This window comes from Spermophilus citellus, assembly GCF_964194105.1.
Source record: "Spermophilus citellus genome assembly, chromosome: 1".
Taxonomy (NCBI): Eukaryota; Metazoa; Chordata; class Mammalia; order Rodentia; family Sciuridae; genus Spermophilus; species Spermophilus citellus.
The window spans coordinates 92,598,226-92,625,006 of NC_138182.1; positions in this window are offsets into that span (position 1 = coordinate 92,598,226).

The following is a 26,781-nucleotide window of genomic DNA, read 5'->3' on the forward strand; positions in this document are numbered from 1 at the left end:
TGGAGGGCAGAGGAGAATCTCACCAATCCAATTTAAAAAATGGCAAAAAGCAAGAGATAGACATATTTCAAATCAGGAACTACAACTTGCCCATAGCCATATAAACATTAGTCACCATCACTAGCACCCAAGGAAATAGCATTCAAAACAGCATTGACATTTCAGATGTCCCCAGTCAGAATGACATTTATCAAGTTCTCAAATAATAAGTGAAGTGCAGGGAGTGGGAGAAAAGTATAATCTTACACATCCAGACTGAAAATTAAGATTTTCACACTGAAAAGCAATATGTAGAATCCTCTGGATTCTAGGAATATAACTGCCATATGACCCAGTTTTTCCACTTCTTGTTTTGAAAGTCAATGTACCAAAACCAGCATGTACATGTGACTTTTAAATGTCAACCTTTTAGCACTGTAATCACAATTATAAAGTTATGGAACTATAATATCCATAAAGGAGAAAATGTATATAAAAAACATACTTGTCACTGATTTTGAGCAGATTAGTTTTTTATAAATCCCAATATTTAAAATAAATAAATAAATAAATCCCAATATTTTATATGAATTCAGTGCCCTAAATGTTCTAACATAAAAGTTGCAACAGCAAAATCTCCTTAATTATACAAAGGAAAATACTTTAGTGAAAAAAGGAAACTAATGTATAATCCTCTCAATTCAAATACAACATTTTAAGCAAAGAAGATATTTGAATTTTCTCAGAGATATCAACCAGAATTCAAAGTACTGCCAAATTGCATAGGCAGAATGGCACTGCAAGATTTCAGAAAAAAAAACCTTCATTCTTATTTTAACTTTTATAAGATGGAACTCTTTCATAAACTGTGGTTATTGAGGCACCCACAACAAGTATTAAGGTAGGTGTAAAAGAGAACTGAGACAGATCTGCTGATGGCTCTGGGCAGTTAGACTTTGGTCCTGTGGTCTGCCTAAGGATGAAGAGTTCTTGGCATTTTCATTAAACGATGTTGTTTGAAGATTTGTGAAAGCAAGTGCCAAGGTTATTTCTGGTAGAAAAATTGTCCCCCTACAGAACAACACACTTGTGCAGACACACATGTGCAGATAGGGTCAAGCCAGTCAGCTGGCTTGAGAGGCATTTCAAGTTCTTGTCTGTTACCACCATGCTTATACTTGTAGACACCCTGCTGGGTATTACAATAAAATCCTGAGAGCAGACACCTTTGACAAGGATCCCCTTGTAGCAATTCTGTGGGTGAGATCAGAAACCACTGCTGTTCTTGAACTTCCCAGATGCATAGCCAACTCTCCACACAGAATGGTGGAGGTTCACCCTCATCATATGTTCTCAGGATAGTGATAGTCAGAAATGGGCTGAAAATTCTCATCAGCAATACATGTGTAATGCTTGTTGTACAGTTACATGAGTAGAAGTCCACAGAGCACTGCCTCTTTAAATAAGTATTTAGAATAATGATAGTGAAGGAGAGTGCTTTTTGAGAATTCAAGTGACAGAAGAATCCAGCAGTGCTGGGGCATTGTTAGGTGCAATGATATTTTCCTTCAGTTTCTAAAAGATTCTGCAAGCAGACCATGACTGCCATGCTCCAATAGTTTGCCAGGAAACTACTCAGAGACATGGAATCTTGCCCATCTCTAGACCACTGGCTACAGGAATCCATCAGGTGGTCTGCATTACATACTAGTCCCTAGGCTCCATGAACCAGAGTGTTTGTCAGGAAGTTCCCAAATTAGATAGACCCACTTGTCTGAGTCATAAACAAGTACTGAGGGTAAGGGTTTTCTTGAAATTGCTAAATTTCCTCAGTATTCTCTGGGTGTGGTGAGAGACGAAGGAGCAGAGGGCCTCAGCTTATTCAAACAAATATCAGGTTAGGCCTTTTGCAGCTAGAGCAAATAAAGATAGTGTTGGATAATATTTGTTTCCCAGAAACCCCCAAAGTTATTTGTGGCCATATTTAGAAATCCTGGACAAAAATATCTTCTTTTCTATTGTGTTAACATTGGGGAGTTTCAAACTCTTGCTGTTATTGTTCATTATTTTTTGGTCTGCTATTTGTATTGGTTTTCCATGTTATTTCATTTTTCTCTCTCTTTTTTTTAATGAGAGTTTCATTCTATTTTGAAGGGGTTGGTACCCAGAGACAATTTTTATTCTCACTATAAATCCTTTCATTTCTAATTTTTATTGCATTTTCTCTTCTTCTCCTATTCTGTCTCTCTTTAGTCCCATCACTTTCACTCTACTTCATATTAAAAATATATTCCAATAATTGTATTATAACCAAGGCAGGTGTTTTTGGAGGTCAACCTTGTTATTTTCTACTTCATTTCTTTATTTATTGCTGTTCTAGAGATAATTTAAAACATACATTTTGTGTACAGTGAATACATGTTTTTCTTTATGCTGTGATGGTTGTTGGAGTTTACTCTCTTCTGACTTTATGAGAATCAAATAGACATAGAAGCCATTGGGTAGAAGAAGTCTGGTATCTGGGAATTTCCATCAGCAATCTTGCTGGTTTGAGAGACTGGCCCCTACATGTGACTTCTTACACAGCTCCATCAGGTTCAGCACTGCCCTGGAGATGGGTTGACCAGGTGAAGCCACACAGCCACACAGCCAGAGTTGGGTGTGGCCACTATGCTAATCAACCTCTTTGCTGCAAGACACCTACCACACCAAAAAGAACATTCCTCCTGTTTCCATGTGCAGTGGTGCATGCCTGTAATTCCAGTAGCACAGGAGGCTGAGCAGGAGGATCATGAGTGCAAAGCCAGTCTCAGCAAAGAGTGAGGTGCTAAGCAAATCAGTGAGACCCTGTCTCTAAATCAAATAGAAAATAGGGTGGGGGATGTGGCTTAGTGGTCTTGTGGCCCTGAGTTCAATCCCTAGTACACACACACACACACACACACACACACATTTCCTTTTTCTGAAAACTTATCCCTGCCTTTGATACACTCTCCCTTAAATGAAGAACTGGAGACATTTTCTAGTTGCTCAGCTGCAGCTCCACTGAAATTGGGGACCCATTTAAGAGCTCTGCTTCTCCTTTCAAACTTAATTTCTATCTCTGGCTCTTATTTCTTTACTATTTATTTCAGACCTTCTTTTTCTCAGATGGCTTACACCTTATGAGCAGGGTGGTGGTGGCCTCATGATACTCTCCCCTTACAGTGATACTTGTGAGTGAAAGTAGTGCATAAAATATGCTCATTTTCAGCTGTGATACTCAGAAATAAATATTGCCCAGGAAACATCCCAAAGAGAAACTTGCACACTACAAGTACCCACATGAGTCTGTGGAATAGAAATCCATTCAAGTACATGGAAATGAACCACCTACTAACACAGACAACAGGAAAACAGAGGAAAAGACCTCCAAAATTTCATGATTTCCCCAAAATTGCATCCAAAGAATTAGGTCTAACCACAACTAAATAGATAAGGTAAATATAATTAATAGTTCCATTGATTTCTTTAAAAAAATTTTTTAGTTGGAGCTGACCAGTTAATTTCTCTGTACTTAAATATTTAATAATTACTATGTTTGGATTCCCAAAGAGTATTGTAGTAGGTCATTTCAATTGGCCTAGTTTAATGTCTGGAAGCAAAAAAAAAAAAAAAAAGAAGAAATGACCAGGAATTTAAATCGACACATGTGCCTACCTTTTGCTGGCGATGTACAGTATCATCGATATCATGAAAAGTCTTCTGTTCTGCCTCGGATGATCTGTCCAAATATGGCTCTGTTGACAAATGCACAGATAAACTACTTAAAAAATTCATGCGAAAGACAAATTATCCAAATAAAAAGGAAGAGTACTAATAATCATATAATTTTATTTGCCCAGTTATATTTTTATTGAAGTTTTACTTTAGGAGAATGTATGTCATGTGTGAAATTTTTATTGCTGTTTGTGTGTGGGCCTGTGTATTTTACCCCAAAACATGTGTATTCTTGGCAAATACTATAATGCTTACTTTATATCTCAAGTCTTATATTGGGACACAGAGTGTCTGTAATGTCCAAGGTTTACTGGAAACCCTGCAGGGGCCTGCCTCAGTCTCTCAAGTACCTGCAATTATGGATGTATGCCCCTGAACCCCATTTATACTGACATCATTGAAGAGTAATTTTACTGGTCCAATAACTAAGAAAACCACTGGGGAAGACACTAGGTATTCACCATGTATGATGCCTATAATAACTCACAACTTGATCCATTCAACTTGAATAAAAATTTTATAGGAAAAAATTAAATTTCCATGTAAACAAAAATCATCACACTGTTTACTCTTTGCTCAATTTTTAAATTTTAAAAATCCTTTGTACTTAATTGTGTCCCAGATAAATGATCACATTTACACCTTAATAAAATGAATTCCATATTATTTTTCTTTTTAATTTCCCTTTCTTTTCATATTTTTTCTATTAAAATTGCATCTGTCATGCAAAACGTCCATGATTGTACATCTTATTCCTGGCATAAACTGTTTTTGCTTTTCCTTGGGACTACTTTAGACATATTACAACTTTTTTATGGGTAATAAACACGTGATCTGTAAAGTATTCAGTTTCCTAGCCAGTTCATCAGTTACTGAACTTGAGGGAACTGCATTTATATCATGTTACTGTTAACAGGTTTATTTATTTCTACCTATAGTTGAATTTGTGATAAGAGCTAGAGGTGAAACTAGGGACCAGGGGTAAATACTTTTCTAGAGATAAAGATGAAAGGAGACTTCAAAAGTGAGGATATTTGCTAGATGGAGGAAATGCTGAAAGAATGGAAGGCTATACATTGACACAAGGTTTAAATGGGACATGCTTGTCTGACTATATAGGGATCGGCAAGGAGAATGGCCAGAGGATATTGCAGGCAGAGAGAGGGATAAAATATGCAGTGAGGAAAAATTTGTATTATGAAAGATTCCTGGGGAAGTTAAGATGCTTGGACGTCCTTGTATTAAAGTGGGCCGATGGTCATATATGCGGTATATGCATAAATAGCAGAACCAACTTCAATGCAATATGCAGGTGACCTTGAGTGGCATGTGCATGAAATGGAGATGAATAATGAGAAGGCAACAGTGCACTAGAAAATTGATGCATCCTGATTGGATGGCATTTTTCTCAAAATATAGAGAGTAGAAAAATTTCAGTGAGATGTATAGAATCAATTTTAATTAAATGAACAAAGACAGAAGGTGGGTCTGAGAAATTGAGATTCTGTTATTCATGTTCACAAATGAGATGCTTATACAGTGCAGGAACTGTGAATGTTGCTTTCATTTAGCATGTAGTTTCTCCTGTAGCAAAATCTTCCTGTGTTGAGAGAACTCATTTAAAAGCTTGGTGTGAAATTTTCTAAAATTGTATTTACAAATCCCACAGAACTATCAGAAAAGTCTGTGGGAGAGGATCAATGGGAGATCAACGGCCCAGCATGCAAAAGAATCCAGTTCAATGCCAAGCATTGAGAACAACATAAACAAACCATGTCGTAGGAATATGAGCAATCTCTTATTGCTATGTGCAAGTTTATTTTTGATTTAGATCATTTAGTCCAAATTCCTGAAAAGAAGTTTCTCCAGCAATAATGGATTCATTTTATAGGAAAGAAGTAAAATAAATTACATATGATCATACATTGCATCCTTTCTTGCTATAGACTGATCATATCAATGGTGAAGGGCATGAACAAAAGTAAAGCATAAAACAAAACACAAGGTCATGGAATTAGTCCATACACAAGTTGTCATAGTAGAGTTGACATTCTCTTTTCAATGGGTTTCTCCTATGTCACAGGCTGATACTGACCTCCTAGATTCAAGCAAAAACCATATCTTCATTCTCTCAGGCATCTCAGTTCTAGCTCTGCCCCTTTAAGTTCTTTTTAAATTTAGGGAAGAAAGAAAATCAGCCTCATGTTTCAACTAAGCACTAAAATGACTCTAGTCTGGGAAACATAATTTTAGAGATAAGTATGATATAAGCACTTGTTAATATATTTTCCTCATGAATTTACAAAAATATTTTGAAAAATGGATCAAGCATCAACATCCACATGTTGTGGCAATAATCACAACCCATTATGGAATATATATATCATGTGTGAATAGTTTGTTATCCTTTAAAAGGTTTCTTTATATGGTTTCTAGAAAAATTGTACCACAAAAGTTACCTATATTGAAGTTCCATGTTTCCATCGTCAATTTTACCCCCTTTTCTTTGATTTTGTTCATAGGCTTGATGTTCTTGGATAAAAGATAGAATATATATTTTAGATTTGATCCCATCCAGCATGCACTTAATAATGTAAAATAAACATAGAAGATGAATTTTACCTTGAAGGAATCACATAAATCCCGACGAACTGAAAAGAGATTGAGATGATGCTCAAATAAATCTGAATATGCAAAGGGGAGGGGGGAGGGTATGTGGGGGCAGGAAAGATGGTGGAATAGATGGACATCATTACCCTAGGTACTGTATATATATGGTGACACTACACTGTGTACAACCATAGAAATGTGAAGCTGTGCTGCAATTGCGGAGAATGCATCAAAATGCATTCTGCTGTCATGTATATACCTAATTAAAATTAATTAATTAAAAAAATCTGAATATAACAAAACTATTCTCATTTCACACTAAATGAATATGGACCCTAGTCCTGGTAGTTAGCATTGGTGAAGACTATTTTAGCTTTAGGAATCCTCTTTCATATGGGGGATTTATGTTGAGCAATGACAGAAGACTCAAATGTACTAAATCAGAATCAGGAATATAGGTCTCAGAAAACTTGCAGTTAAGTTTCCAGTAGTAAAATCACTTTTGCAACAGTCTTTAATAGAATGCTAAAGATGCAGAATGCTGAAGAGCACAATGATCTGTTTTCAGAAGAGGAAAAAAGGACCCTGAGAAGTGCAATAAGGAAACTGTGTTTAAAATGTGGCAGGACATATCTCGAGTGAACCCTATCAGAATCATTTAATCCATTTTATTATAAGTATGCTTCCTGTCCCTCATTTGCCTCATAATTAACAAATCCATTTTTGTGATGAGTTTTCAGGAGAAGGTATACTTATGTGCACATCAGAGAGAGTTTTCTGAGCTAATTAGCCCAGATATGTGTTTTTAGAATAAAAAGTAATACACATATTGCTCAAACTTATGTGAAAAACTGATTCTTTTCCCAGAATCCCTTGTTTAATCAATAATTACTTTCCTTTTGCACTCTCCTGGGAAGACAGTGGTTCCTCATCCATTGAAAAAAAATATACAGTAAAGCTAAAGTGTGCAGACTAGGAAATACTAGGCATTTTTCCAAAAAGAAAAGTGTTCTGAAAGGTTTCAGAATTATCAGATATCAATAGACTAGTGTGTTTCAAAGAAATTTGTTGATACAAAAAGGGTATTGTATTGGTGTTGGAGGAGAAAACTTCATAAAAGTTTTCTGGTCAAAAAATGAGTCTGGTGTGGCTTATCTTGACAGCTTTTCAAGTAATTACACATAAGTTCCACATGATCACAACATTTACTTTCTAGAGTTCAGAATTTACCTCAGCAATATGGTACATTCCTGGAATGTCCAGGGACAAGGTTTCTCACAAAGCACCAATAAAATAATGAAATCAACAATATTAAGGATGATAATGAGAATAGTAAGTATGGAAATATTGGCGTCCTTTAAAGCAATGAATGCTTCAAAAATGCAACAGTGCTCATATGAATGACACATGGATGCCTCACACACTGTGATGCCTCTGGATGTAGATGGGGGAAATGGGTAGCTGCAGGTTACTCCGATTCTTCTAGTTGTAACTGATTCCTATCATGGCTGCTTGGGATTTTGAGTTGAAACAGACAAACTGAAAAGAACTGATGATAATTCTCTCCTGCTCCTCATATTTCCTTGCTAAATTCTATGTTACCTTCCTCACATTCCCATCCCTTTAGCTTTTCCAAAGAAACCCATGGAAGTGGGAGCTTGTCTCCTTACATTTTCCATTTTATGTGTGGCTCTTTGCCACACCTTGCTGCCTGTCAATGTGACAGATTTATCTTAGAAATATCTTCTCTTCACCTTAGTCTTTGGGTCCCTCCCACATCTCAAGAGACATGCTCAGAGTGAAAAGCAAGATTTGTGCTTGCACTTGAGCTGGTTGTGTCCTGAAATGTAGGAACTGATAGTGTTTCTTGCACAGTTCCCAAAAGGATATCCAATGCACAGCTCCAAATCATTTTTTTCTACAGACCAGGATCATTTGAATCACCATAGACTATAATGAACATATAGAAGCTACGCCCTGCTCAGTCAGAACAAGATTTTGAACATGGTCACTAAGAGATGATTCCTAAAAGTTGCAGAGTGACAGTGTGAAATTTGTCAGCTTCTAATTCCTCTAGGTTAATTTGAATGTAGCTCTGGATTCCTCCCTCAAAATAAAGTTTACAAGAATCTGTAAGCTTTCCAAAGTTAATTTTGGATACCTGTGGATTTGGAAAATGCCCAATAACAATTCCTAATTTTTTCAACTAATCCATTTGCTGTTTCTGCCCTAAAATTTTGCCCTAGTGAGTAGCAACATGTTGCATGTCATTAACTTGTACACCTGCCTAATCATTAGGGTAAGTGAACTTTGCTCTGTGGAAACAGGTCTTCACTTCTCAATTCATTCCCAACTGTGAGTAAGTCAGAAGAGTGGAAAAGTTAAATCCTCTCCATCATTCAGCTTTGGAACTGGAAACACACAAATTCTTTCCACATTTTGAAAACCCTGTTCTTTTCCCTTCTCACATGTTGTTGGGATTTCCTACCCTCTCCTGAGTACCACTGGTTCTTTTTTACTTTTATTCTTTTTGATGATGTGTACTCACTACCTTCATCAGTCTTAATTCCCTCTTTTTTATGACCTTTTCCTTATTTAAATTTCCCTGTGATAAAAGCATGTCTCAATGCAACTCACAGTTCAGTACCTTTATCTATACATCCAATTTAACCTGTGGCTGAAACCTAATGAGATACTCCACTTCTTACATTTTTTTCTTAAACTTTACTACTTATTTAATATGCACATGTCTTGCACAATTAGTATTTACCAGTGCTCATATTTCTTGGCCATATTCTTTCCAATGTATTCAATCTTCTATGTGGTTCTTACCTTTTCCAAGTTCACTTATTCCCTTTTTTGTGCTTGCATTGATCTCAACAGATTCAGAAGCAGCACACATCTCCTGATGTTGCTTAGAATCACTCTGGTAATAATAATGACAAAAATGAGTTACATATAGATAATATCATCACTCTTTGCACATCCCCATATTTACATTTGTACAGTCTTTGAATTGATGATTAGACCATTACACTTAGTGAAACAATATTTCCTTATGAGGCATGATCTTATGCAGCCCCAATGAAGCTGAGCTCTTGTCTTCATCTAGTTACCCACAGGATAAAACTAGGAAAAATGAAAGAGGAAATGTGTTCTCTGACAACAATCACTGATACGCATATATTCAAAACATCTCACATCAGTGCTTAACTAGCAATGTGTGCATTCTCCCAACAAAACTAAGAACACAGTAGAAAACAATCAAAAAAAACTCTTTTGAGGCTGCAACTTGATGTTATATAGATTTGAAATTTTAGACATAGGAGGGTTAAATTTAATTTTTTTTTAAATTTTGCTTGTGGTTGGGCATGATTCATTCATTTGATTGATTTATTTTTATGTGATGCTGAATCAAATCCTGGGTTTCACACATGCAAGGCAAACAGTCTTATCACTAAGCCACAACTGCAGCCTGGGAGGGTTAAATACTTAATGTCAAAATGTGATATTTCATGTGATAGAGACTTTCAAATGTGTCACGTCAAGTAGGAAGAAAATATGCTTGGAATTGTTTGATTTGAGTCATAGAATCTTCCAAAAATTAATATGTTTCAGCAAAGTATTTACTTCATGAAAATTTCATTTTCAAGGAAGAGAAATTTGGCATGAAAATATGTCTACAATAAATGTGGACAAAAGAAAACACTGCATTTGGGTAGAGTATGCAAACATCTTCACTGAAGAAAGTCTTGGAATTCCATGGAAGGAAGGCATTATTTAATGACTGAGTATTTTCAGAGATTTGAGCCAGAAAAACTGTTGTATGGCTGCATAATGAATAAGTCAGGCTGTGTGGAAATGCTGGAAAGCCAAAACAGAGAACCAGTGATGAGATGAAATACAGAATCCATGGATTTTTTTTTAAAAGAAATGCATTAATTGAAGAAATACACTGCAGAATTGCCAGGAAAAAGTAGCAGAGCACAAGTAATGATTCTCTCCTTTTGAAGGCTGAGGAGAATCTCACTAACCCAATTAAAAAATGGGAAAAGCAAGAGATACACAGTTCTTAAATCGGGAATTACAAAATGCCCACTAGAATTCAAGGAAATTCCATTCCAAAATTCATTGGCATTTCACATGCCCCCAGTCAGAATGACATTTTTCAAGTATTCAAATAATAAGTGCAGTTCAGGATGTGGCAGGAAAGTCCAATCCTAGACTGCCAGACTGAAAATTAAGACCTTCACATTGGAAAGCATTATGAAGATTCCTTTAGATTCTAGGAATACAATCCAGCTTTCCCACTCCTTCCAATTAATCCCAATGTATGAATCAGAATGCACACGTGATATATGAACTTCAATTTTAGCATTGCAAGTCACGTCTATAGAGTTATAGAACTAATTGATACCCACCAACAAAGAATGGATTACAGAAAACACATGGAATATTCAGCACTGATTTTTTAATATTTATTTTTGGTAGTTGTACACAATAACTTTTATTTATTTATTTATTTTTATCTGGTGTTGAGGATTGAACCCAGGGCCTTGCACTTGTGAGGTGAGTGCTCTACCACTGAGCCATAACCCCAGCCTCTTTAGCACTGATTTTTAGCAATTTAGTTATTCTTGATAAATCATTATGGCAAAATGATTCCTCATATAGTGCATTAAAATACTGCCTTAAATCTTTCAAACATATAAAAGTTATAGCTGCAAGATCTTCTTAAATGTATAAAAATTATTTTAGAGAGAAAATAGGAAGCTAATATAGATTCCTTTCAACTCAAATACAACATTTTGAGCAAAGGAGAGACTTGGATTTTTGCATGGTTTTCAAACAAAGTTAAAAATACTGCCCAAAATCCTAGGCAGAATTAGACGGTGAGTGCAGGATCTTTTTCACGCTGGTTACCTCACAGAGGTTTTTTTCCTGGGATAACTGAAAAAACATACATTCCTATTTCAATTTCTATCAGATGAAACCATGGCACAAAACAATGGTTAGGAGGCACCCAAAAGAAGAATTAAAATTGGTTTTAAAAAGAATCTGAGACCAGATCTGCTGAGACCTCTGCATAGCTGCAGCTTGGACCTGTGGTCTGACAAAGATTAAAAAGTCATGGTACTTTCATTGAAATGTGTTGTTTGAAGCTCTAAGAATGCTGCCTTCTAAAAGCACAAATCAACAGCCACACCAGGGATGGTAAACAATCTCAGCTGAGAGGCATTTGGAGATTTGTTCATATTTCCAACATACTGGTGCTTCTAGAAAGTCTCCTGGGGATTACAGTAAAATACTCAGGGCACACACCCTGGAGAAGAGTCCCATTGTAGTGACCCTGTGTGCTGGATGAGAAACCACTGCAGGTATTGCAACTTCAAAACACAGAATCTAGTCTCCTTACAGAATGGTAGAAGTTTACCCTGATCAAATGGTGTCAGGATAGTGATAATTACAGTGGGATGGAATCTCTCACCAGGAATACATGTGTTGTGCCTGTTGGATAGTTATTTTGAGTAGAGGTCCACAGAACACTATCTCTTGAAATGGTTGTTTAGAATAATGACAGTGAAGGAGAAGTGCTTTTTGAAAATTCAAGTGACAGAAGAATACAGCAGTGCTGGGGCATTATAAGGTGTAATGGTGTTTGCCTTCAGTTCCCCAAAGAAATCACAGATTCTGCAAGCAGGTCATGATTGCTGTGCTGCAAGAGGTTTTAAGAAAACCCCTCAGAGATATGGACTCTTGCCCACCTCTACATCACTGACTATAGGAGTCCATCCTTGGAGTCTGCGTTACTGAGTAGTTCCCAGGGTTCAAGGACCAGAGTGTTTGTCAGTTTCCATGTTAGATGGGTCCACAGCCCTGTGTATATGAACAAGTACTAAGGGTGAGGATTTTCTTCAAATTGTAGAGTTCCCTCATTTCTCTGGGTGAGGTGGGGGACCAACAAGCCTATGAGCTCAGCTTATTCATGCCAATAGCAGGTTAGGCCTCTTGGGGCTAGAGCAAAAAAATGAAAGAGCTGGATTATTTTTGTTTCCCAGAAACCTGCCAAAGTAGTTTTCTAAAATTAGAAATCCTGGAAAAACTATCTTCTATAATGTTAGTATAAGGGAAATCTGAAGCTTTTGCTGTTGTTGTTCTTGATGTGTTTTTGTCTGCTATTGGTATAGAGTTTTCACCTTATTTCGTTTTTCACCTTCAATCTTATTTTTTTTCTTAAAATTTCATTCCATTACTTTTTGTGTGTTATGTGTGTGTGTGTGTGTGTGTGTGTGTGTGTGTGTGTGTTTAGGCAGGGGGCTGTGCATTCACTATGAAGTGGCCAGTTTAGTTCTCATTTTAATTTTTCTTTTGAGAGAGAGAGAGAGAGAGAGAGAGAGAGAGAGAGAGAGAGAGAGTTTTAATATTTATTTTTTAGTTTTTGGTGGACACAACATCTGTTTGTATGTGGTGCTGAGGATCGAACCTGGGCCACACACATTCCAGGCAAGCGTGCTACCGCTTGAGCCACATCCCCAGCCCAACTTTCCTTCATTTTTAACAGAAGTCCTAATAATTGTATTATAGCCAAGGCCCTTTTGATTTGCCAGGTAAACATTGTTATTTCCTACTTTATCTCTTCCTTTTGTGGTGTTCTAGAGATGATTTTAAAAATACATTATATTTACAGTTGTGTTTTTCTATAAACTGTAATCATTGTTGGGAGTTTATTGTCTACTCTCACAGAAATACTTTTGAGTGAAACTGGCATGTGGAAAATGCTGGTTTTCAAACCTGATACTCAGATATAATTTCTGCTAAGGACACATCCCAAAGAGAATCTTGAACACTACAAGGACCCTCGTGTAATAGTGAATGAGAACCCATGCAAATGCATGTAAGTCCTTTACATAGTAACACAGATCATATGAGAACAGGAGGCAAACAACCCTTCAGAATTTCATAATTTCCCAAAAAATAGCATCCAAAATTTTTGGTCTAACCTCACATAAAGAGGTAAACATTTTCATAATTTTATTGATTTCTTGCAGACAATGGATAGGAAACAAGTATTGTTTGTACATTAGCAGAACAATACCCATCCTGGGTTGTTCTCATTCCATAAGGAGAGAGTTTTGTTTCTGATTGGAGCCTGTTCCCTTCCTCAATGGAGACACTGGAAACCTTGGCATAGATGACAGGTAATGTTAAATTAAATGTTGAGCCTTTGGGAATGAAGCTGTTTTTCCATGAATGGATTCAGTGAATCATTACCTTTCATGTGTTCCTAGTTTCAACTGGTTATTTCTAAGCCTCCAAGTTATCACTCTCCACTTATGGATGGTGCACAGATGCAAACACAAACATTCTTCAAAAATATAGAAACAATGCTAACATAAAGCTTACCTGTAATCACCTTGATTTCTAAAGCTATTTTTATATTAATAATCTGTTAACATCTTTACACTTAAATATTAAATTGTGATGTTTGGATCCCCAAAGAGTGTTCTATGAGTTCAATTCACTTGGCCTAATTGATCTTCTGAGAATGAGAAGAATAGAAGTAATTGGGAATTTTACAAATGTGCATACCTGTTTTTTGCTGTGCCCAGGGCCTTCAAGTCTCTGTTGTTCTAATTGAGACGACTTGCTCAAATGGGACTCTGCTGACAAATGCACAGATCTATTAAACTACTTAGAAAATAATGTAAATGGCAATTAATCCAAGTAAAAAGGAACAGTAGTAATAATCCTATCATTTTACTTTCCTCAAAATACAGTTTCAATCAAGCTTAATTTTAGGTGAATATATCTCATGTTTGAAATTTTTATTTTGTTGCATGTAGACCTGGGTATTTTATCCAGGAACATGTATGTCCTTGGCAAGAACTATTGCATTTATATCAAATTCCCTGTCTTAATATTTGGAGACAGGGTGTCTGTAAGTACCAAAGTTTGCTTGAAACCTGACAGGGATCTGTCCTCAGCCTTTTAAGTACCTGCAATTATAGACGTGTCCCTCTGAAGCTAGTACATATTGATATCAATTAGTAGTAATTTTAGTGACCAATGCATGAGAGCACCAATTGGGGTGATACCCTGTGTCACTATGTACAATGCTAAAATAACTCACAGATTGATCTACTTTAGGTGAAAGTGAATTTCACAGAGAAAAAAAAAATATTTCTATGGAAATAGGAGGCATCAGAATTTTTACTATCTCTTCTTTTACACATTACATTTAAAGATGTCCATTGTACATCATTTGTAATATCTTGCAAAAGTGATCACATTTACATCTTTATCAACAAATTTCATAGTTTTTAAAAATTTGTTTTGTTTCTTTTCTTTTTTACTATTAGGAATCAGTCTGACTTGTGAAGCATCTATGATTATTGCTGTTATTCCTGATGTAAAGTCTTTTTTCTTTTGCTGGGATTTCAACAGACATTTTATAGCTTCCAAACTGGGTAATAAACATGTGACATGTAAAGAATTCATTTTCCTGTCTACTTCCTCATTTCCTGGACTTGAGTGGACTACTTTTATATTATGTAGCAGTCAACATTTTTATTAATTTCCACCACAGTTGAGTTTGTGATAAGAGCCTTAGAAAACAGGTGCTAGTGATGATTTATATTCTAGAGATGGAGATAGTGGAGACTTCAGAAGTGAGATTACCCACCAGAGGCTAGAAATACTCAGAGCTGAAAGGCTGTACATAGAGACAAGGTTTAAATAGTAACATGTTTTATGATGATTTAGGGATTGGTGAGAGAAGAGCAAGAGGACAGTGCAGGCAGATAGAGGGAAAAAGATAGAGACTGAGGCAAAATTTACATTATAAAAGATTCCTAGGAAAGTTAAGATGCTTGGACATTCATGTTCTAAAGAAGGATAATGGTCATATGTGCAGTGTATGCATAAATAACAGGACCATCCTCAGTGCTATGAGCAGGTGATGATGAAGAAGGACCTGTGCATGAATGGAGATGAATAATGAGATGGCAATAACTGCATTAGCAAGTTGATGCCAGCTGAATGGAGGGAATATTTCCAGAAATACAGAGGATAGAAAATTGTCGGTGACCTTTTTAGAATGAAGACTAATGACATGAACAAAGAAAAAAGGTAGGCCACAAGAATGTATGGTTTTGTACCTCACTGTTACAAAGATTTCAAATAAGAAGTGCAGTAAAGTACAGCTAATGTGAACGTTGCTTTTCTTTACCAAGTAGTTTTTCTTATGGTAACATCTTCCTATGTTCAGGAAACTCCTTTAGGAAGAAGGTGGGCAATTTTCTGAATCTTGGATATATGAAACACACCAGAAAATGAGAGAGGTCTGTGGGGGAGGTTCAGTGGGAGATCACTGCTTAGCATGTAAAAGGATCCTGTTCAGTTCCCAGCACTGAGAAGAATAGGAACAAACAAACGATGTCAAAGAAATGTGAGCAAATGTTTCTTTGGTATATGCAAGTATATATTTGATTTACAACTCTTACTCAAAATTTCTGGAAAACTGTACTCCAACAAATGGACATCTATGTGCAAAAAAGGGCCAATAAAATCAGTAAAATGAATTAAATATGTGTGTTGAATAAAGCCACAAGACTCAAAGTACTAAAATAAAATCAGGAATATGGGCTCAGTAATATTTACACAGTTGAGTTTTAAAGGAAAAATCATTTTTGGAATGACCAATTATAGAAAGACATAGGTATATATACCAGTGTCAAGATGCAGAATGATCTGTAGTCAGAGGAGGAAAGAAGAAGCCTGAGAAATTCAGTGTCAAAGCTGAGTTATAAATGTGGCAGTGCAAATCTTTAGTGAATCTTATCAGAATAATTTAATACATTTTATTGTGTTTTCTAATCCTCATTTGCATTATAATTAATAATTCCAAAATTGTTATGAAATTTCCACACAAGATATAATTGTTTGTTCATCATGGAGAGTTTTCTGAGCTAATTAGCTCAGATATATGTGCTGAGAGCATCAGCTAACACCATCTCAACGTTTGTTCATACCCATGTGGGAAACTGGTGTGTCATCTTTTCCTTTATCCACTCGTTTAACCACCATCAGTTTTACATTTTCTCTCTTGTGTGAAGAAACTGATGTAACATCTATGAAAAAAAAAGATGTATGATAAGGCTCAAAGGATTCAGACAAGGCCAACCCAAAGAAAAATTGTTTTGAAAACTTGAAGAGTTATCAGATATCAATAAACCATTGTGTTTTCAAGAAATTGGTAAATACATTAAGAGTAATAGTGTTAGTGTTTGAGGAGTAAACTGAATAAAAGTTTCTGGTTAAAATTTGAGTCTGGTGTGGCATATATAGACAGCTTTTTAAGGAATTGCACACAAGTCCCAGATCATCCCAACATCTATCTTCTTTCTAGAGTTCAGAATTTTTCTCAGTAGTACGGTGCATTCCTGGCATGTCCTGGAACATGGTTTCTCACAAAAATCAATAAAATAATGATAAAAGCAAAATATTAAGGATGTTAATAAGAAATGTATAGATGATAATGTTAGACTTCTTTAAAGTAAAGAATCCTTAAAAAATGCAATGTTGCTAATCTGAATGACACATACAAATACCTCACACAATGTGGCGCCTACTAAATAAGAAGGGGAGAAATTGGTAGCTGTAGGGTACCCTGATTCTTCCAGCAGCTACTCGTTCTTATCATCTTAGCACCAGATTTTGACTTGAAAGCAGACAAACTGAAGAGAGCTGACTAGAATTCTCTCCATTTACTTTTATTTTCTACCTAAATGCTATTTCATCCCTCACTTTCCCTTTAGTTTTTCCAAAAAATCCATAAAGTGGGAGCTTCCCTTTTTTCATTTTACACCCTTTATATGGATCTTTGCCACTATTTGTTGCCTGCCAAAGTAACAGATTTATCTTAGAAATATCATGTCTTCATCTTAGTCCTATGTCCTTTGCACATCTCAAGAGACATGCTCAGAATGAAAGCAAGATTTATGATTGCACTTGATCTGCTTATGTCCTCAAACTGTAGGAATCAATAGCAGTTCTTGCATATTTCCCAAAAGGAGATACAATGCACAGATCCAAATCATGTTGTTTATACATCAGAATCATTGGAATCACCTTAGATTCTAATGGACAATTAGAAGCAAGAGTTTCAAGATGGTGCCCAAAGGATGATTCCTTATAGTTGCAGAGTTCCAGTGTGAAATTTGTCATCTTCAAATTCATCTAAGTTGATTTCAATGTATCTGTGGATTCTCCCTAAAATGTCCCCACAAATTGAAATTCATAAAGATGTGTAATATCTTCATTGATAATTTTTCATTATTAATTTTAGAGTAACTCTAGATATCTGTGGATTTTGGACATGCTTAATTACCATTCATACTTCTTTCTACTTTTACATTCGGTGTTTCTGCACTATCATTTTGCCCTAGGCTATATCAACATATTGTATGTCATTAAATCATTTGGGGTAACTGAACTTAGCTCTGTGGCAACAGGTCTTCACTCCTCAATTTATTCCCAACTGTGAATAAGTCAAAAAGGATGGGAAAGTTTTACTTTCCCCTTCACTCAACTTTGGGAATGGAAACATGCAAATTCTTCCCACATTTTGAAAACCCTGTTCTTTTCCCTTTTTAAGTGTTGTTGAAATTTCCTACCCTATCCTGACTACCATTTACTCTTTCTATTTTTTTTACTATATGTACTTACTGCCTTTCTCAGTCTTCACTCCCCCTTCTTCTGTTGTTTTCCTTATTTCAGATTTACCTGTTTAATATGGTATTATGTAAAAATGTGGATGTGTAACTGATGTAATTCTGCAACTTGTATTTGGGGTAAAAAATGGGAGTTCATAACCCACTTGAATCAAATGTATGGAAGATGATATGTCATGAGTTATGTAATGTTTTGAACAACCAATAAAAAATTTTTTAAAAAATGCAATTCACAATGCAATTCCTTAAGCAATACATTCAATTCAACCTGTGGCTGAAAAGTAATGAAATACACCATTTCTTATATTTATTTAACCCTACTATTTATTTTAATAGACATATTTCTTGAACAAATACTATATACCAGTGCTCATATTTTTTGACAATGCCCTTTACAATGTATTTTGTATTCTATATGGTTCTTACCTTGTCCATGTCCATTTATTGTCTTTGTGCTTGGTTCAAACATCCTGGACCCACAAACAGCACACACCTTTTGATGTTTCTCAGAATCACTCTGGTAAAAATAATGACAATAATAAGTTTCATTTAGCTTTCTGCATCCCTCTCTGACCATCGTTATATTTATAGTTAGGAAGACATTGAAATTGCAGATTACACCATTACATTTTCTGCAACAATATTTCCATGTGAGACACAATTTCACATGCTGTCCTGATAAAGCTGAGCTCCTTTCTTCATCTGGCTACTGATGGGGAACATCAGGAAGAATGAAAGAGGAAATGTATTCTCTTACACCAAACTCACTGATATGCATATACCCAAAACAACTAACATCAGTGTTTAATTAGTAAGCTCTGCATTCTTACTCAAATCTAAAAAGAGTTGAAAAATTACTTAAAATGCTTTTGTGAATTAGATTTCATGTTTTACAGATTCAATATTTCTAACAATGAAGGGCCAATTGTTTTATTGATTTATATGATACTTGTTATGATAAGACCCTTCCAATGGGTCACCTCCAGTAGGAAGAAAATACTCTTGGACTTGTTTCATTTGAGTCTCCAGAGACTTCCAAATATTTACCTCATTGAGTACTAAAAGAAGAGTCAATAAGAGAATGTATCTATTTTGTATTCTAACTTGTTACATATGACAGCAGAATGATTACAATTCATATTACACATAAAGAGCAAAATTTTTCATATCCCTGGTTGTATATATAGTGCATATTTTATGTGAACAAAGAAACACACTCAATTTGGTTAGAGTATGCAATACTTTTCATTGAAGAAGGAACTAAAAGGAATTTCAAAACAGTAAGGCAGTAGCATAGCATCACACTGAGTTTCTTGACTGACTACTTTCAAAGTTTCGAACCAGAAAAACCGATGAATCTGTATAATGAATAAGATAGCCTGTGTGGAAATACTGGGGACTCTCAACAGGAATCAGTGACCAGATGAACACACATGTGCCTACACACCATGTAGGGTCAAGCCACTCAGCTGACAGGCATTTCAAGTTCTTGTCCATATTATCACCACACTGATATTGTAGACACCATCCTGGAAATTACAATAAAATCCTGAGTGCAAACACCTTTGAGAAGTGTTCCATTGTAATACCTCTGTGGGCAACACAGAAATCATGGCTTTTAAAACAAGAGGTGCATTCATAGAAGAAATAGATGGCAACAGTGCCAGGGAAAACTAGTGATGTGCAAGCAATGAATTCCCCCTCTAGAGGGTTGAGGAGAGTCTCACAAACCCAATTAGGCAATGGCAAAAAGCAAGAAACAGGATGTTCTCAAATCAGGAATTACAAATTGTTCACAGATATATCACATTTGGTCAACATCGTGCCATGACTTTATTATCTTTTATTGCTGAGTAAAATTGCATTGTGTATATATGCCACATTTTTTTTCCATTCATCTACTAAGGTCATCTAGATTGGCTTCACAATTTAGCTATTGTGAATTGTGCTGCTATAGGAGGGGGAGTAAGGGAGGAATAGATGAACTCTAGATAAGGCAGAGGGATGAGAGGGAAAAGAAGGGTGCAGGGAGTTAGTAAGGATGGTGGACAGTGATAGACATCATTATCCAAAGTACATGTATGAAGACATGTATGAATTGGTGTCAACATACATTATATACAACCAGAAATATGAAAAATTGTGCTGTACATGTGTATTAACAGTTTTAATGCATCCCACTGTAATTCATTTTTTAATCAATGAAAAAGAAATATCATTTAAATCTGAATTGATATTTCAGATGTCCCCAGTAAGAATGACATTTATCAAGTAGTCAAAAAATACATGCAGTGCAGGATGTAGCAGGTAAGTCCAATCCTATACTGCCAGACTGAAAATTAAGACTTCCACACTAGAAAGCATTTTGGAGATTTCTCAGGATTCTAAGAATACGACTGCCATATGACCCAACTTTTCTACTTTTCGATCAGAACCCCAGTGTACCAAAACCAGAATGCACATGTGATTTATGAATGTTGCTGTTTTAGCACTGCAAGTCAAGATTATAAAGTTATGGAACTAACTCTGATACCCACCAACAGTAAAATGTATTAAAAAAAAAACCAAAAAGATACTTAGCACTGAATAAGTAGCAATGAATCAGTAGCAATATACTTATTCATTGTACCCCACTATGTCAAAATGAATCCCAACTCTTTATATGAATTCAGCACCCTAAAATATTCTAATATTCAAAAGGCACAACAGCAAAATCTCCTCAAGTATATAAAGAAAAATATTTTAGTAAAAATAGGAAATTAATGTAGATTCCTCTCAGTTCAAATACAACATTCTCAGCAAAGGAGGGAGGTGAATTTTTTAAGGTGAATCAACCAGTATTCAAAATAATGCCAAATATTCTAAGCAATATTCAAGAGCCTCTTTGCCCAATGCACATTATCCATACTTTTTTCACAGATTTCAGAAAAAAATTTCATTCCTATTTTTTAATAAGATGGACCTCTGTCACAGACAGTGGTTAATGGAGGTACTCACAACAAGTATTAGGGTGGTATAAAACTGAAACTGAGACATAGATCTGTTGATAGCTCTGGGTGGCTACATTTTAGTTCTGTGGTCCACCTAAAGATTAAAAGTTCATGTTGTTTGATTTTCTGTGACAGCAAGTGCCAAGGTAAAACAAGATACATGTGCATACACACCATGTAGGGTCAAGCCACTCAGCTGAGAGGCATTATTATTGCCATACTGATATTGTAGACACCATCCAGGGAATTACAATACAATCCTGAGGGCAGACTCCTTTAAGAAGTGTTCCATTGTAGTAACTCTGTGGTCAAGATCTGAAACCACTGCATGTTTGAACTTCCCAGATGCATAGCCAACTCTCCACACAGAATGGTGGAAGTTCACCCTCTTCATATGTTCTCAGGATAGTGAGAGGAATGGGCTGAAAATTCTCATCAGGAATACATGTGTTGTGTCTGTTGGACAGTTAGGTGAATAGCGTTTCATAGAGCACTGCCTCTTTAAATAGGTGGTTTAGAATAACGATTTTGAAGGAGAGTGCTTTTTGAGAATTCAAGTGACAGAAGAATCCAGCAGTGCTGGGGCATTGTCAGGTGCAATGGTATGTTCCTTCAGTTCCCAAAAGATTCTGCAAGCAGGCTATGACTGCCATGCTCCAATAAGTTGCCAGAAAACCCCTCAGAGACATGGAATCTTGCCCACGTCTAGACCACTGACTTCAGAAATCCATCAGGTGGTCTGCATTACATACTGGTCCCTAGGCTCCATGAACCAGAGTGTGTGTCAGGAAGTTTCCACATTAGATAGACCCACATGTCTGAGTAGATTAACAAGTAATGATGGTGAGATTCTCCTTGAAATTGCTAAGTTCCCTCAGCATTCTCTGTATGTGGTGAGAGACAAAGGAGCAGAGAAGCTCAGCTTATTTATGCAAATAACAGGTTAGGCCTTTTGGAGCTAGAACAAATAAAGTGTTGAATAATATTTGTTTCCCAGAAACCCCCAAAGTTATGTGTGAGTAAACTTAGAAATCCTGGACAGAAATATCTTCTTTTCTACTATGTTAATATTAGAGAATCTCAAGCTTTTGCTATTATTTTTTGATATTTTTGTTTGATAATTTTTATGAGTTTTCCATGTTATTTATTTTTCACTTTCTATTTATTTGAGAGTTTTATTCCATTCATTTATTTTGTTTTGTTGTTAGCCAGAGACAATTTTAATTCTCATTTTAAATATTTTCATTTCTCATTTTTATTGCATTTTTTCCTTTTCTCCTATTCTGACTCTGCTTATTCTCACCACTTTCCCTCTACTTACTTTTTTGAAATATGCTCCAATAATTAGATTATAACCAGGACATAATTTTTTTTTGCAGGTAAACCTTTTTATTTCCTACTCCATCTCTTCATTTTGTGCTGTTCTGGAGATCATTTAAAACATAATATTTTATGTACAGTGGATACATATTTTGGTTTATGCTGTGATCATTATTGGAGTTTATTCTCTCCTAACAGGAGCCAATGTGAACTTGGTGTGAAGCAAATTGACCTACAAAGCTGTGTCAGGTTCAGCATTGCACTGGAGATGGGTGGACCCGCTGGAGCCACACAGCTACACAGCCTTTCAGAGTTGGGTGTGGCCTGTTAAGATGCCAAATCAACTTCATTGCTGCAAGAATCCTAACACACCAAAAAGCAATATTTCTCCTGCTAAAAACTTATCTCTGCCTTTGATCTACTCTCCCTTAAAGAAACAACTTGATCCTTTTTCTAGTTGTTCGGTTCCAGCTTTTACTGGGATTGGGGAGCATTTCAGGAGCTCTGCTTTCCTTTTCAAACTTAATTTCTGGTTCTGTCTCTTATTTATTTACTAATTATTTGAGACTTTCTTTTTCCCAGGTGGCTTACACCTTCTGAGCAGGAAACTACCCTGGCAGGGTGATGGTGGCTCTGTGATATTCTCCCCTTACAGAGATACTTGTGAGTGAAAGTAACATGTTAAACATGCTCATTTTTCAGATGTGATCCTCATCTATAAACCTTGTCCAGGAAACATCCCAAAGAGAAACTTGCACACTACAAGTACCCACAAGACACTATGGAACAGAAATCCATTCCAATGCATGGAAATCTACCATCTATTAACACAGATAACATGAGAACAGAGGAAAAATACACCTCCAAAATTTCATAATTTCTCAATAATTATATCCTAAATACATTAGGTCCAACAACAACTAGATACTAAGAAAAAAATATGTTTAATAAGTGAATTGATTTCTTGAAGGGAAAGGACATAAAATCAATAGAAATTGTATGTATATTAACAGAAAAGTACCCATCCTGAATCATTCTAATTCAATTAACAGGCAGTTTTGTGTCTCATCTGAGTCTGGTATCTTCCTCAGTAAAGACACAGGAATCCACGGAGAATGACATCTTTAACCTTGGCATGGGTGACAGCTAATGTGAAATTAAACACTGAGCCTTTGGGAATAAAGCTATTTATGCATGTTCCTAGTTTCACCTGATATGTGATATTTATAAGTCTCCAATTTATCATTCACCACTTAAGGCTGTCACACAGATGAAAATGCAAACGTTATTGGAAAATATTAGTGCAATTGCTTGCATAAAGTTTACCTGGCATCCACCTTGTTTGATAAAGCTATTTTGATATTGATGACCAGTTAACTTATCTGTACTTAAATATTTAATTACTATGTTTGGATTTTCAAAGAGTATTGTAGTAGGTCATTTCAATTGGCATCTGGAAGCAAGAAAAAAAATGACCAGGAATTTAAATTGACACATATGCCTACCTTTTGCTGGTGATGTGCAGTATCATCCATATCATGAAGCCTCTTCTGTTCTGCCTCAGATGATCTGTACAAATTTGACTCTGCTGACAAATGCACAGATAAACTTAAAGTACTTAAAAAATCATGCAAAAGACAAATTATCCAAATTATAAAAAGGAAGAGTAATAATAATCATATAATTTTATTTGTCCAGTTATATTTTTATTGAAGTTTTACTTTAGAAGAATATATATCATGTGTAAAATTTGTATTGCTGTTTGTGTGTGGGCCTATGTATTTTACCCCAAAACATGTGTATCCTTGGAAAATACTATAATGCTTACTTCAGATCCCAAGTCTTTATACTGGGAGACAGGGTGTTTTTCAATTCCAGGGTTTTCTGGAAACCTGAGAGGCTGCCTCAGCCTCTCAAGTACCTGCAATTATGGATGTGTTATTTCTGAACCCCATGTATACTGACATCATTGAAGAGTGATTTTACTGGTCCAATACTTCAGAAAACCATGTGGGGAGACACTAAGTATCCACCATGTATGATGCCTATAATAACTCACAACTTGATCCATTCAAGTTGAATGAAAATTTCACAGTAAAAATTTAAGTTTCTATGTACACTATAATCATCACACTTTTACTATCTCTTCCTCAATTATTAAATTTTAAAAATCCATTGTACTTCATTGTGTTCCAAATAAATGATTGCATTTACACCTTAATAGAATGAATTCCATATTATTTTTCTTTTTAGGTTCCATTTCTTCTCATATATTTTTTTCAATCAAAATTGCCTCTGTCTTGCAAAACATTCATGATTATGCCTGTTATTCCTGACATAAAATGGTTTTCTTTCCTTGGGACTACCTCAGACAGATTACAACTTTTGTGCTGAGTAATAAACATATGAGCTGTAAAATATTCATTTTCCTACCCAGTTCATCAGTTACTGGACTTGAGAGGACTGCTTTTATATCATAATACTGTCAAAAGCTTTATTTATTTCCACCTGTAATTGAATTTGTGGTAAGAACTAGAGGAGAAAATAGGGGCCAGGGTTGATGTCTTTTCTAGAGATAGAGATTAATGGAGACTTCAAAAGTGAGGTTATCTGCCAGAGGGAGGAAATGCTGAGGGCATGTGAGACTGTACATACACACAGGGCTTAAATGGAACATGCCTGACTGACTATAGGGATTGGCAAGGAGAACTGCCAAAGAACATCTCAGGCAGAGAGAGGGATCAAAATACATAGTGAAGAAAAATTTGTATTAAGAAAGATTCTTAAGAAATGTAAGATGCTTGGAAATCCATGTTTTAGAGAGGTATTATGGTCATATATGCACTATATGCATAAATAGCAAAAACAACCTCAATGTGATAAGCATGTGACCATGGGTGGCATGTGCATGAATGGAGATGAATAATGAGAAGGCAGTAGTGCACTAGAAAATTGATGCAGGCCTAACTGGATGGAATTTTTCCAAAAATACAGAGGGTATAAAATTTTCAGTGAGATTTATGGAACCCCTTTTAATTAAATGAACAAAGAAAGAAAGTGTCTCAGTATGCTTTGAGATCCTGACTGTAACACAAGGTTTCAAATGAGATGTGTAATAACTGTGAATGTTATTTTCCTGTACCATGCAGTTTATTCTGTAAAAATATCTTCCTGTGTTGAAGGAACTCGTTTAGGTGCTTGGTGCACAATTTTCTGAAACCTGGATTTAGAAAACTCACTAGAGAATTAGAGAGGTCTGTGGGAGAGGTTCAGTGAGACAGCAACTGCTTAGCATGCAAAAAGATCTCTTTTAGTGGCCACTATTGAGGTAAAATGAAGAAATAAAACATGTCATAGAATGATTAGCAAACACTTCATTGGTATGTGCAAGCATATTCTTGATTTACAACTCAGTCAAAATTTCTAGAAAATAGCCAATAAATAACACATTCATTTTATATAAAAGCAGTAAAATGAATTACATGTGTGTTGAGTAAAGTCACAAGACTCAAAGTATTAAAACAAAACCAGGAATGTGGGTTCAGTAATATTTGCAGTTAAGTTCCAAAGGAAAAATCATTTTTGAAATGATCAATTATACAATTATTTCTAGATGCAGAATGAACTGTATTTAAAGGAGGAAAGAAGACCCCTGAGAAATTCAATGTCAAAGCTGTTAAAATGTGGCAGTACACATCTTTAGTGAATCTTAGCAGAATCTATTAATCCATTTTATTATAAGTACTTTTCCAATCCCTTATTTGCCTTAGAATTGACAAATCTAAAGTAGTGATTTAATTCCTGGGGAATATATAATTGTTTGCTCATCATGGAGAGTTTTCTGATGTATGTGTTTAGAGAAAGTCAGCTAACACCATCTGGTGTTTATCCATACCCATGTGGGAAACTGGTATGTCTTCTTTTCCTGTATCAGGTGGCTCAACCAATACCAATTTTATTTTTCCTCTGTTGTATGAAGAAAGTGATCTAACATCTATGAAAAAAAAAGATATATGATAGACTAGTCCATCAAAAAATTGTTATGAAATCTTGCAGAAATTGCAGATATCAATAAACTATTATGCTTTGAAGAAATTGGTAAATAAGAGTAATGGTGGTTTTTTTTTAAACAAATGTAGATTATCATCATTTATTTTATTTTTTTTAAAGAGAGAGTGAAAGAGGAGAGAGAGTGAGAGAGAGAATTTTTTTTTAATATTTATTTTTTAGTTCTCGGCGGACACAACATCTTTGTTGGTATGTGGTGCTGAGGATCGAACCCGGGCCGCACACATGCCAGGCGAGCGCGCTACCGCTTGAGCCACATCCCCAGCCCTGGTGTTGGTTTTTGAGGAGTAAACTGCATAAAGATTTCTGGTTCCAGTTTGAGT